Source organism: Rhinolophus sinicus, linkage group LG09 (genome assembly GCF_036562045.2).
Source record: "Rhinolophus sinicus isolate RSC01 linkage group LG09, ASM3656204v1, whole genome shotgun sequence".
Taxonomy (NCBI): domain Eukaryota; kingdom Metazoa; phylum Chordata; class Mammalia; order Chiroptera; family Rhinolophidae; genus Rhinolophus; species Rhinolophus sinicus.
Genome location: NC_133758.1, coordinates 97,327,694 through 97,338,017, shown reverse-complemented (window position 1 = coordinate 97,338,017; position 10,324 = coordinate 97,327,694). Strand labels below are relative to the sequence as shown.

Genomic DNA, 10,324 nt, shown 5'->3' with positions numbered 1-10,324 from the left:
AACAATTTAATCTACTTAAAAAGCTAATTTAAAAACGCATTAGGTGTAGAAAAGGCTAGAAATTACTGTTAATAGATAACTTGGAATATTGAGATTTTACATCAATTGCAAATAGGAGGTTAAACAGACAACTAACATCTAAAATTCTGTATCACTTAAGCTCTTTCTTTGGAAAAGAAGGAATTAGAAAACAGACTTCTGAATATTTTGATTTTTAGTTTTTACATAGATAGTTCATCAGCATCACAAAGAATTTTTACTTTAAAAAGCTCTTTAGTTTAATTAAGTCACACCAGAACCTACGGGTAAAAATCAGATTTCTGATTGAATTTCTAATCCCATGTGACAGTTTCTTTCAGGAAACAACACAGTGTTCTGTAGAGTTCCTGGCAAGCCTTCAGTAAAGGTCAGAGAAGTTAAGTGTTCCAGCAGTGAGCCCAACTTTTAGTAGCCTTCAAAGGGTTTATCCTGTGCATTACAACAGAGAATATCAAAGGCATCCCTTGAAAACGTTTGTGCAGTGAATTCTGACCACCTTTCCATGTCAATATAGGCATTCAAATACACTTAAACATTTGCTACTTTACCCTGCAAGATATATATATATATATATATATATATATATGATTGATATGTATATAAAGATAAATGCGTAAATGCTAACAAATTGTAGCTCTTCCTCTACCAAATCCACATTCTCTCCTACTCTTACTCCAAGGAAGACAAGAACCTTATTTAATTCATCCTAATTGTCTATTTCTTTTCTTTCTTTTTTAAACCACTGATAGTCAATTTATTTAAAAGGTTGGTTTAAGCATCTGCAATGGTAACTTCAATCTGGACTCTTGGCTCAATACTAATGGAAGTAATCTGTTTAACAATCTCAGAAGGACTGTGCAAGTGAGTGAGTCGCTTGTGAATCCTCATTTGAAAACAATCCCGTTTTAGAACCTCCCCTGAAGGGAGTTTTTCTTGCAGTGATTCTCACAGTCTTGGTAGGCATCGAACTGGTCTTTTCACTTGGAGAGTCTTCTCCTTTGGAGCCTCTGATCAACTCAGCACACACCTTCTCCAAAGATTTTAAGTTGTAGCTGGTTAGAGTAATTTCAATCAGGTGAATTGCCACTTCCGGTTCCAAGGTGTCTTTCTGGTACCTTTAAAACCCATGGCTGCTGCGCTGCTTCCTGAAAGACTTGTTTCTCCACGAGAGCGAACAGCAATGAGTCTGCAGCAGGACTCCAGGAGAAGTCTCTTTTTTTCTCAGTTTCTTTTTTTAACTTAAAATGTATTGAACTATAGCAGACATACAGATAAAATGCACTTATCACATGTGTATGACTTGATGCATTTTAATAAATTATACACATATATATAACCAACATTTAGGTTAATAAACATTTTCAGGACCCCAAAGCCTTTTTGTGACTCCATCCTGTCCCAATCCACCCACCAAGAGTATCCACTTTCTATAGTTCTATCAGGACAGAATACTTCTGCTTTATGAATTTTTCTACTTTATTGGAATCTATGGCAGGTAGTCTTTTGCAACTCACTTCTTTTGCTCTTACTGTTTTGGAGATTCAACACATTTTCCATTTACCTATAGATTATTCATTCTCATTGCTGTATAGTATTTGACTGTGTGACTATAATACAATTATTTACCCATTTTCCAAAAGTCAGTATTTATGTGCAGTAACCTCCCCTATCTGTGGTTTCACTTTCCGCAGTTTCGGTTACTTGTGGTTAACTGGGGTCTGAAAATGTTAAATGGAAAATTCTAGAAATACGTAATTCATAAGTTTTAAAATGCTTGCCATTCTGAGTAGCGTGATGAAATCTTGTGCCTTCCTGCTCAGTCCCACTGGCACATGAATAATTCCTTTATGTAGTGTCTCCACAGTATATATGCTACCCTCTCATTAGTCACTTAATTATCACATCAGTTATCAGAGAGAGAGGGAGAGAGAGAGAGAGAGAGACCGAGACCACATTCACATAAGTTTTATTACAGTTATTGTCATAATTGTTCTATTTTATTATTGTTGTTGTTAATCATTTACTGTACCCAATTTATAAATTAAACTGATTTGATTCCTGTCCCTATGGTTTTGTCATTTCTAGAATTTCATGTGAATTGAACCATGCATTATGTGATTTTTTTGTGTCTGACTTCTTTAACTTACTGCAAGGCTTTTGAGAGATTCCTCCACATTGGTGTATGCATCAACATTTTGTTCCTTTTTTTCTCTGAGTAGTATTCCATTGTATGGATATGCTACAATTGGTTTTCCCATTCACCAAATTAAAGACAATTGGTTTGTTTCTAATTTGTGGCTATTATGAATAAAGCTGCCATAAACATTCACATAGAAGACTTCATTCTGGTGGACATGTGTTTTCATTTCTCTTTGGTAAATATTTAGGTGTAAAATTTCTGGGTCATGAGGTCAGTACGTGCTTATCTTCATATGAAACTGTCAAAGATCCCTTAAAAGTGGTTGTACCTTTTGTAATCCCACAAGTATGAGTATTGCAGTTGCTCCGTATCCAGTTGCAAACATTTTGTATTATCACTTTTAAAATTATTATTATAGCCATTTCAGTTGATTTGCAGTGATGTTTCATCATGGCTTTAATTTTCGTTCCTTCTTGATTAATGATTTTGAGCATTTTTCATGACCTAATTTGCTAACAAGAATATGATATATATCTCTTTATCCAGATGTTCTTTTGTGGTTTTCCACATACAAATATTGAACACATTTTGGTTTATTTATCCATAAGCATTTCATGTTTTATGGTATACTGGTATTGTTTTCTTTTTATAAAATGTTTCAAATTTTCATGATTAATGTATAGAAAAACAATTTATTTTAGTATACTTACTATATTTTTTGACCTTGAAACATTCACTTGTTAGTTCTATTATCTTTTTGGTAGATGATTTGGAATTTTTTACATAGACTATCATGTCACCTGTGAATAAAGACATTTTTACTTCTTCCTGTGTGATTTGTATGCTTTTTAATTATTTTTCTTTCCTTATTGCACTGGCTAGCATCCCCAACATAATGATGATTAGAAATGAAAATATCAAACACCTTCCCTTATTCTTGATCCTGGAAGAAAAGCATTATTTTTCATCATTAAGTAGATATTGGGTATCAGTTTTTTGTAAATATTCTTTTTAAAATTGAGTAAGATCACTTCAGTTAATTGAGTTTTTTACATGAACGGTTTATTGAAATTTTAAAAATAATTTTTCTGCATCTGTTGAAATAATCATATGGGTTTTCTTCTTTAGTTTATTGATATAGCAAATTACATCAGTTTATTTTTGAATGTTGAAACATCCTTGCATTTCTGGGATAAATCCCACTTACTGATGCCATGTCTTTTTAATCTTTTTAACCTGGAAGAGTTATTTTGAAATGTTTTTGTTTTTCTTGACCTTAAGAGTTTTAACAAAGACAGGCAAATTATTTTGTAGAAATTCCATCTGTTGGGGTGTTTCTGATATTTCCTGATGGTCAGATTCAGGCTATATGTTTTTGGCAGGAATACATACCATTGATAAAATGTTGCTTCACAGTATATAAATTAGAATGCACGTGATATTTTTTTTTTCTGATTTTGGTAATATTAACATTGATCATTTGGCTAAGGTAACGTTTACTACACCTCTCCATTATAAGTTACTATTTTTTATTTAAATAAATAATTTGGGTGATAAGTATTGAGAATATGTAAATATCTTATTCATTATCAAATTTTAATTGAATATTTTATCACCTATTTTAAAATTTCTAACTACTTTATTCCTTCTATATTAATTAGGTAGGATTCTACGGAACGAACAAACTTTCCTTTCTCCTTTATTCATTTTTTCTTATCAGAATGCATTTATAGATTCAAATTTTATTCAGTGGGTGACCATCTATTATGCTTATTTGGCTACTGTGTTCCTTTAATATGTGTTCTTCATTCTTTGAACAGTTCCTTAATTTATGGTGCAAAAGTATTCTCAGGTTCATCTTGCATTATTCCTTTCTCAGTCCTAGAATCAGTCATTTCCCCAAGAAGTCCTGGTTCCTTTTAATGGTGAATGATGTTTAGAAACAAGCACTAGACAATAGATATACTCAGATTGACTAGTGTATCATTTTTTTCTAGGCTGCCTCAACTTAGATAAATATATGTGTATATTTACTCATATACATATATACTCATACATACATACACACACATATATACATACATATATATTAGATATATAGACATACGCATATTTATCTACATTTTAATACACATAAATATATAATTGCACATGTATTTATTTACGTATATATCTAACTAATTAACAGCTTCTTTTCCAATATGACAGCCCAAGGTGTGCTCTTATTTCTCCCATTTTTATGTTTTTAACTTCCTTCTTGAAAAGTGAGAAAACTGCCTCCCATTATCATAAATATATTAACACATTTTTTCTCAAGCCTAGAATACACAATAATTAATTTCAAAATTGCCAACCCACGTCACTCTTAAAAGCAAATAGACTAGTAAATTCAATTTTTCTTAATATCTGTTTGAGGTTTAATTTACGGTGAGGTACACAAATGCTTTGTGTATACTTTAACAATTTTTTTTTTTTTTTTTGAGAAAACTCTAAACCCAGTAACATGCTGGAGCTGTCTCACAAGAGCTGATTATTAATTTTCAGGAACTTTATGAGCTAGTTGTTAAAGGCATCTATAGGATATTTATTACCTACAGGAAATTTATGTTGATTACTTTTACTTTTGTTATATAATATCTTATTAGGATCCTGAATGTATTCCTTTCCCTTTTTCTAAAAAACATAAATTAGATTTTTCAGAAATATTGTTGAGTGGTTCCTATAGGGATTGAGGATGGACTAGGATATTTGTCCAAACGCCACAATTTAAGAGATCTCTCTTCCATTGCTACAAGATTGCCCATTTTCTTAAAATAGGGTTCCTATATGTAACCATGTCTCACTGATTCCTACAGCTTAATCTTGCTGAGGACAATTTTTACCACTACTTTTATGATTCTGTATTTTCTTTATAAACTAAGTCACAGGCTACTGTCATCAAGGGACACAGCCTTTGCCTTCCAAGTTGACAGGATCACAGTTGAGTGCATATTTGGTTGATGTTCTTGAGCTCTGCAATTTCCTTGCCCTTGCAGGTATTTTCCATACTTTATTCCGCCATTGCACAGTGTCACAGTCTTGTTAGGTCTCAGCCCAGCTGATAGCATCTCTCCCCTATTCTGGACTCTCTTTCTAGAAATAAATACTTGCCAGAGGTTTCTGAGATGTGTTACTGACTGATCTGATCATTGACCAAGAGAGAGAGAACTGGTAACTGATGACAAAAGAGATTGAAATAGTCAGCGCTAAGCTAGGGAAATATTATCAGCTCTCTCATAAAGAAATCTTCATAGTCTAAACTAAATGCCTGCTAGAGTTTATTGCAATTAATTTTAAACCCTTTACTGTAGTGACTGAATTTAATCCCATTAAAATGTGTTGGGGGAATGGGCTGATCATATGCCCCAGGTTCTGGGTTTGTGCTTCCATTCCACTGCTCCCAGGTCAAAGGAGCCACTTAGATAGAGCTCTGTCTCTACACCCAAAACCACATATAGAGTTCTCATGTTCATTCAGATATCTTAGCTGCTTGCTGCCTGTTCTAATTAGGAAAGGAAACGTGCAGATGCCACCTTCCTGGCTCTGTCTATTGTGCCCTGGCACTCCATCTCCCTACCTACTACCAACCCGCGTTTATAAAACATATTTCCCCTGGATTACCTCTTCTGTGCATCAGAGGATAATGCTTCGTATTTTTCTAATTTAGGCAAAATGGTATGGTTCCTGTGGTAGAGTTAATAAATTTCACACCTGGCCAAATGTTCCATATTGACAAACCCTGCTGCTAACTAACAATGATAATAAGACTACCACAACTAATAATAAATTAATTTTGAATTGAGTTTGCAAACTTACCTGAAAATAGCTATGAAAATATGCAATTTTACTTAATTTAATATAGCTTTCTAGTCATGCTATGGTGGAATTTGTTTAAGCTTATTTTTTGAAATATCTAGACACATAAGTCAAAAATAATCTTTAAATCATATGAATAGAAACATCATATTGTCACAAACATTGATGAATAAAGTGAAAAATAAATCCAAATTTAAAGAGAGATGAAGTCATTTTCTAAATTCTAAGTCTAGTTTTTTTGTTGTGGGCCACCATTTTAATATTTATTTAATTGTTTACAAGTCCCAAAGGTACACCTGATATTCAGCTTACTTTGGTATATTCAAAGTATGTTCAAAGTACCTTTGATGGATTAATAATAAATTGAAAGTCAAAACCCCAACCCCCAATTTAAATTTTTCTCTTCCATAAATAGTTATTATGTTAGACTTGGCTGGATGAAAAGGAAGTGAGAATTCCAAATTGAGTATCTTCTGTGTTAAATATACTATTATTTTAAAGTGATTTCAAATTAGAACATGTAACATTGATTTTGAGAAGCTGACAAAGCAAAATTAGCTAAATAAAAACGAGAGATGTTCTCACCAATTTGAGAATAACTAGAAGATCTTGGAGAATTCTGGTGTTTCCTGATCTAAACATACTCTTACCTCTGAAAGAGGGCTGTGTGAGCTTGGATGTGATATACTATTCTTCTGAGTCAGGAATGCGCAGATTCTCAGAATTTCCAAGGGGTCACCCCAAAAGATGAAGAATTATGATGTTTCTCCTCCCAAAAATCTGTTACAAATTGACAAATTAAAAAATTAAACATTGTGATGTTGTATGAATAACCATCCAGACAAGAAGCAGGGCCCTTTGGTTCTGAGTCCGTGTGAGCCCCTATGGGGTTTGAACGTAAAGGAGTTAGAATTATCCTGTTTTTCAGATGCAGAAAAATAAGCACAAGTAGGTTGTCTTTTTCACAATAGAACAGAAAAGTCTGTGTAACTGATTGTGCCTACTAGTGACAACCATCCAAAATAAATATAATTTCCCCACCAACAGAACTCAGAGAGTAGGGTAAATCTGGTATACTAAAATGCTTGCATGTTTGCTCAAAATTGGCAAAAATGTCCCATACAATAGTCATTTTCTCCAGGAACTTTTTCCTAAACCCCCTGATTGGGGGTAAGTCTGTGTCCTTATCCTTTGAAACATCCTGCACATCTCTCCACTATTGGAATCTATTGTCACTATTGAAAATATGTAATTATTTCTGCAGTTAATCATCTCAAACATTAAAATTAAAATTTCATCAGGCAAGACACTGTTGCATCTCAGCTTCTAAAACCATTTTTAGCACATAGTAGGAACCTAATAATTATTAGTTGAATAAAAAATAAAATTTTCAATAAGCAATATAGTAACTAGCAAACAATCATGCTAGAGAAAGACTATAGATCAAATTATATTGTAAAAATAAAAAAATCTCTTTACACTATTAAGACTTCCAGGTTGCAGCCAGAAACTATGATGCTAATAGCTATTTTTGTTGCAGTTAAATTTCAGTTTGCTCACTAACATAGTAACTATTGATGCCGACAATTCCGTGAAAGAGACAAGCCAAGAGAGGAGACTCCAGAATGTTCCTAAAGCTGGAGAGGAAAACTGGAAATTTCCTTGGGGAGGAAACCTGAATTTAATCCCCCAACCAGAGGATTTTTTCTTTTGCAAAAGTAGAAATATGTTTTTCTTAAAAAAAGATATCAAAAATAAACTTAACATTTTTCTCCTGATATTTTAGCTATTTTCCTATTGTTTATAACTATCAGCAGGAAACAGAACAAGAATCTGCAGATATTGATGCATGTGTGGAATCAGTATCCAATGTATAATATTCAATAGTAGAGGACCAAAAGGAAGCAGCAGTTCTTCTTGCTTTTTACCTTAAAATTTAATGAGAGTTTAGACAATCCAGAGATTTTTCTACATGATTACAGTACATATTTAGTAGCAAAGCAAAACCTGAAGAATGGCTTGAAACCCTTAATGTTCTAAAGAAAACACACATAACTAGTTTCATGAAAGCCACAGGTAATGTCCAATTGGCCTTTGGAATCTAGAGCATCCAGGAAATGTTGGACATCATGCCAAGAAATGGAATACTGGCATTCATAAAGACACTGATGCAGAAACAGAAATCTTTGCTCAGGGAGGTGGGAGGGGAACGTGTATATCATCTCAAAAGCACTGTTCTTTAGGGAATGCCATAATCATTCTCACATGCAAGGTATGTGCATACAAAACAAAAATGGTAAAGCATTAGGGAGCTCTGGGCGATGAAGTGCCAAGTTCTAGGTGGTTCCAGCAGGAGAGTTGAGAACCTGGAGTTTCTGGCTGCTTTTTGAATTCTCTCAGCACAATTGAAAGTTTGATCTATGTATACATACCTCCCCCAAAAAAACTGAAACAAAAGAGTTTTACTACCAAGGTTCCAATTGCTATAAGATGCTAGTAATTGTTATAATAAATTTAATGCAAGGTAATTCCTTTACTTCATTTCAAGAACTTTAAAAATTAACTTTCATCTCTAACATCATTTTTTATCTTCATCATTGTATCACATTCTATCATAATTTTAGTTTATTCTATATAACATGGCTCTCAAGTTTTTTGTTTTAGTTCTGCTTTCTCTGCCCAGTTCTCAGAAGACCACCTGACAGAAATAATGACGAGACATCCATCACCTTGTTGAGTGGAAGATGGCTGCTGGTTTTTCGGGGAGGTGCCTACCCGCAGCTGACGTATGGCTTGAGGGAATTTTTTAAAACCTACTGATGGGGTCCAGTTAAAACACATTGTGAAATAGTGTAAATAGAATTTGGAGTTGGATTGTTTATATGTTTCAGTTTTCTTTTGACACTTAAAGGTGGAAACTCTAAAAGCATGAATATAACAAGCACAGCTATATGAGAAAATGGAGTGTAACTCTGATTAAACAGCAGGACAAGGAGATTCAAAAGAGAGGGATGATGTTTAAATGTTTTCTAACTTTGCCTTTTTAGATGAATTCACACAACCATAAAATATTTCACATTCTACAGCAAGCTTTATGGTTAATTTTTACATGATTTGAGCTTAAAATGAAACTAGTTTTGGATCTTGGCTTTCTCTTCAATATTTAGAAAGAGTATGAAGAAAAGCGTTACCTTAAATACTATAACACATTTTCAGTTTGTTGCTGTAGAAGATAATTCCTACTCCGGCTGGCTATCCCTCATTATTTGACTTCTTCAGAAAAACTTTTCTGACAATAATACAAAAAAACACAGTCAAAAAATCCAATCCAATAAACTGGAAGTTTAATAGCTCTGCACCGCTCTTGTCACTGATACTCAGAGTACGGTTTTACTGCTATGTAAATATAAGCCCATATTTAAGGAAAACTTTTCTGGTTTGTAGGATGTGTGGTATTGAAGCTAGTGGCTAGAGGGAGCTCTTTTGTTTCAGAAACAATTATCTACAGAAGTAACTCATGTTTAAAAAAATAGACTTTTTTTTTTTTAAAATAAAGGCAATAATATGAAAGTACAATGGATAGCCAGCATTTGATTTAAAGTTTGTGTTCCTGTTTTTGTGTTTCCTTTGCATAAGAAGAACAGATAAAGACAAATCACGTCAAGTTCAACGTTTTCAAAGGGCATGGAGCCAAGTGCTGATGCAGCCAATACCTCATATTTATCGTCTAGAAGTGGCTTGTCAGTTTACACGAGTTTAAAGACATACTATCAAGAGTGTGTAGCTTCCTTTAGAAAAAAGGGAGAGTGGAAGGACTTCGGCCCTATCACTGAGAAGGACAAGGATTCTCCTCATGTGGTTGGAGAACACATGAAACTTGAAAACGCTTTGGCCAAATGCATCCTGTCTGGCCCAAGCAGCAGAATCTCAGAGCCGAGGGGTCACCTGCTTTCCTCTCTTTTCCTTCCATTGCTGTGTGGGAAAGTCAGAGGCAGATGTGAGAGAGAAACAGTTACAAAAAAGAGATGAGGAGGGAAAAAAGCTTATCCTCTTACCAATTAGTTTGCTTGCTTTTGCCTTTTCTGTTTCAGACCACCGGGTGCCTGGAATTAATATATTTAGGGCCAAATCCACTTCAACTCAGCCACAGGTTTGGCAAACTGAGCCTTTGCTGTGTGGCTTGGTGTGCCTTTGGCCTTCTCTATCTGCTGGTCAGGTAGTTAGTTCTCTCTAACCATGAAATTTGTGGGCTGGTTTCCTAAGCCTTTTCCTTACTCTTTCCATAGCATA

General features: G+C 34.0%; 1 pseudogene; it reads right to left on the bottom strand.

Annotated features, from left to right (window-relative positions):
• Positions 1-810: 810 nt before the first annotated feature.
• LOC109444920 (small ribosomal subunit protein uS10) lies at positions 811-1,167 on the bottom strand (annotated as a pseudogene).
• Between the last annotated feature and the right edge of the window lie 9,157 nt (positions 1,168-10,324).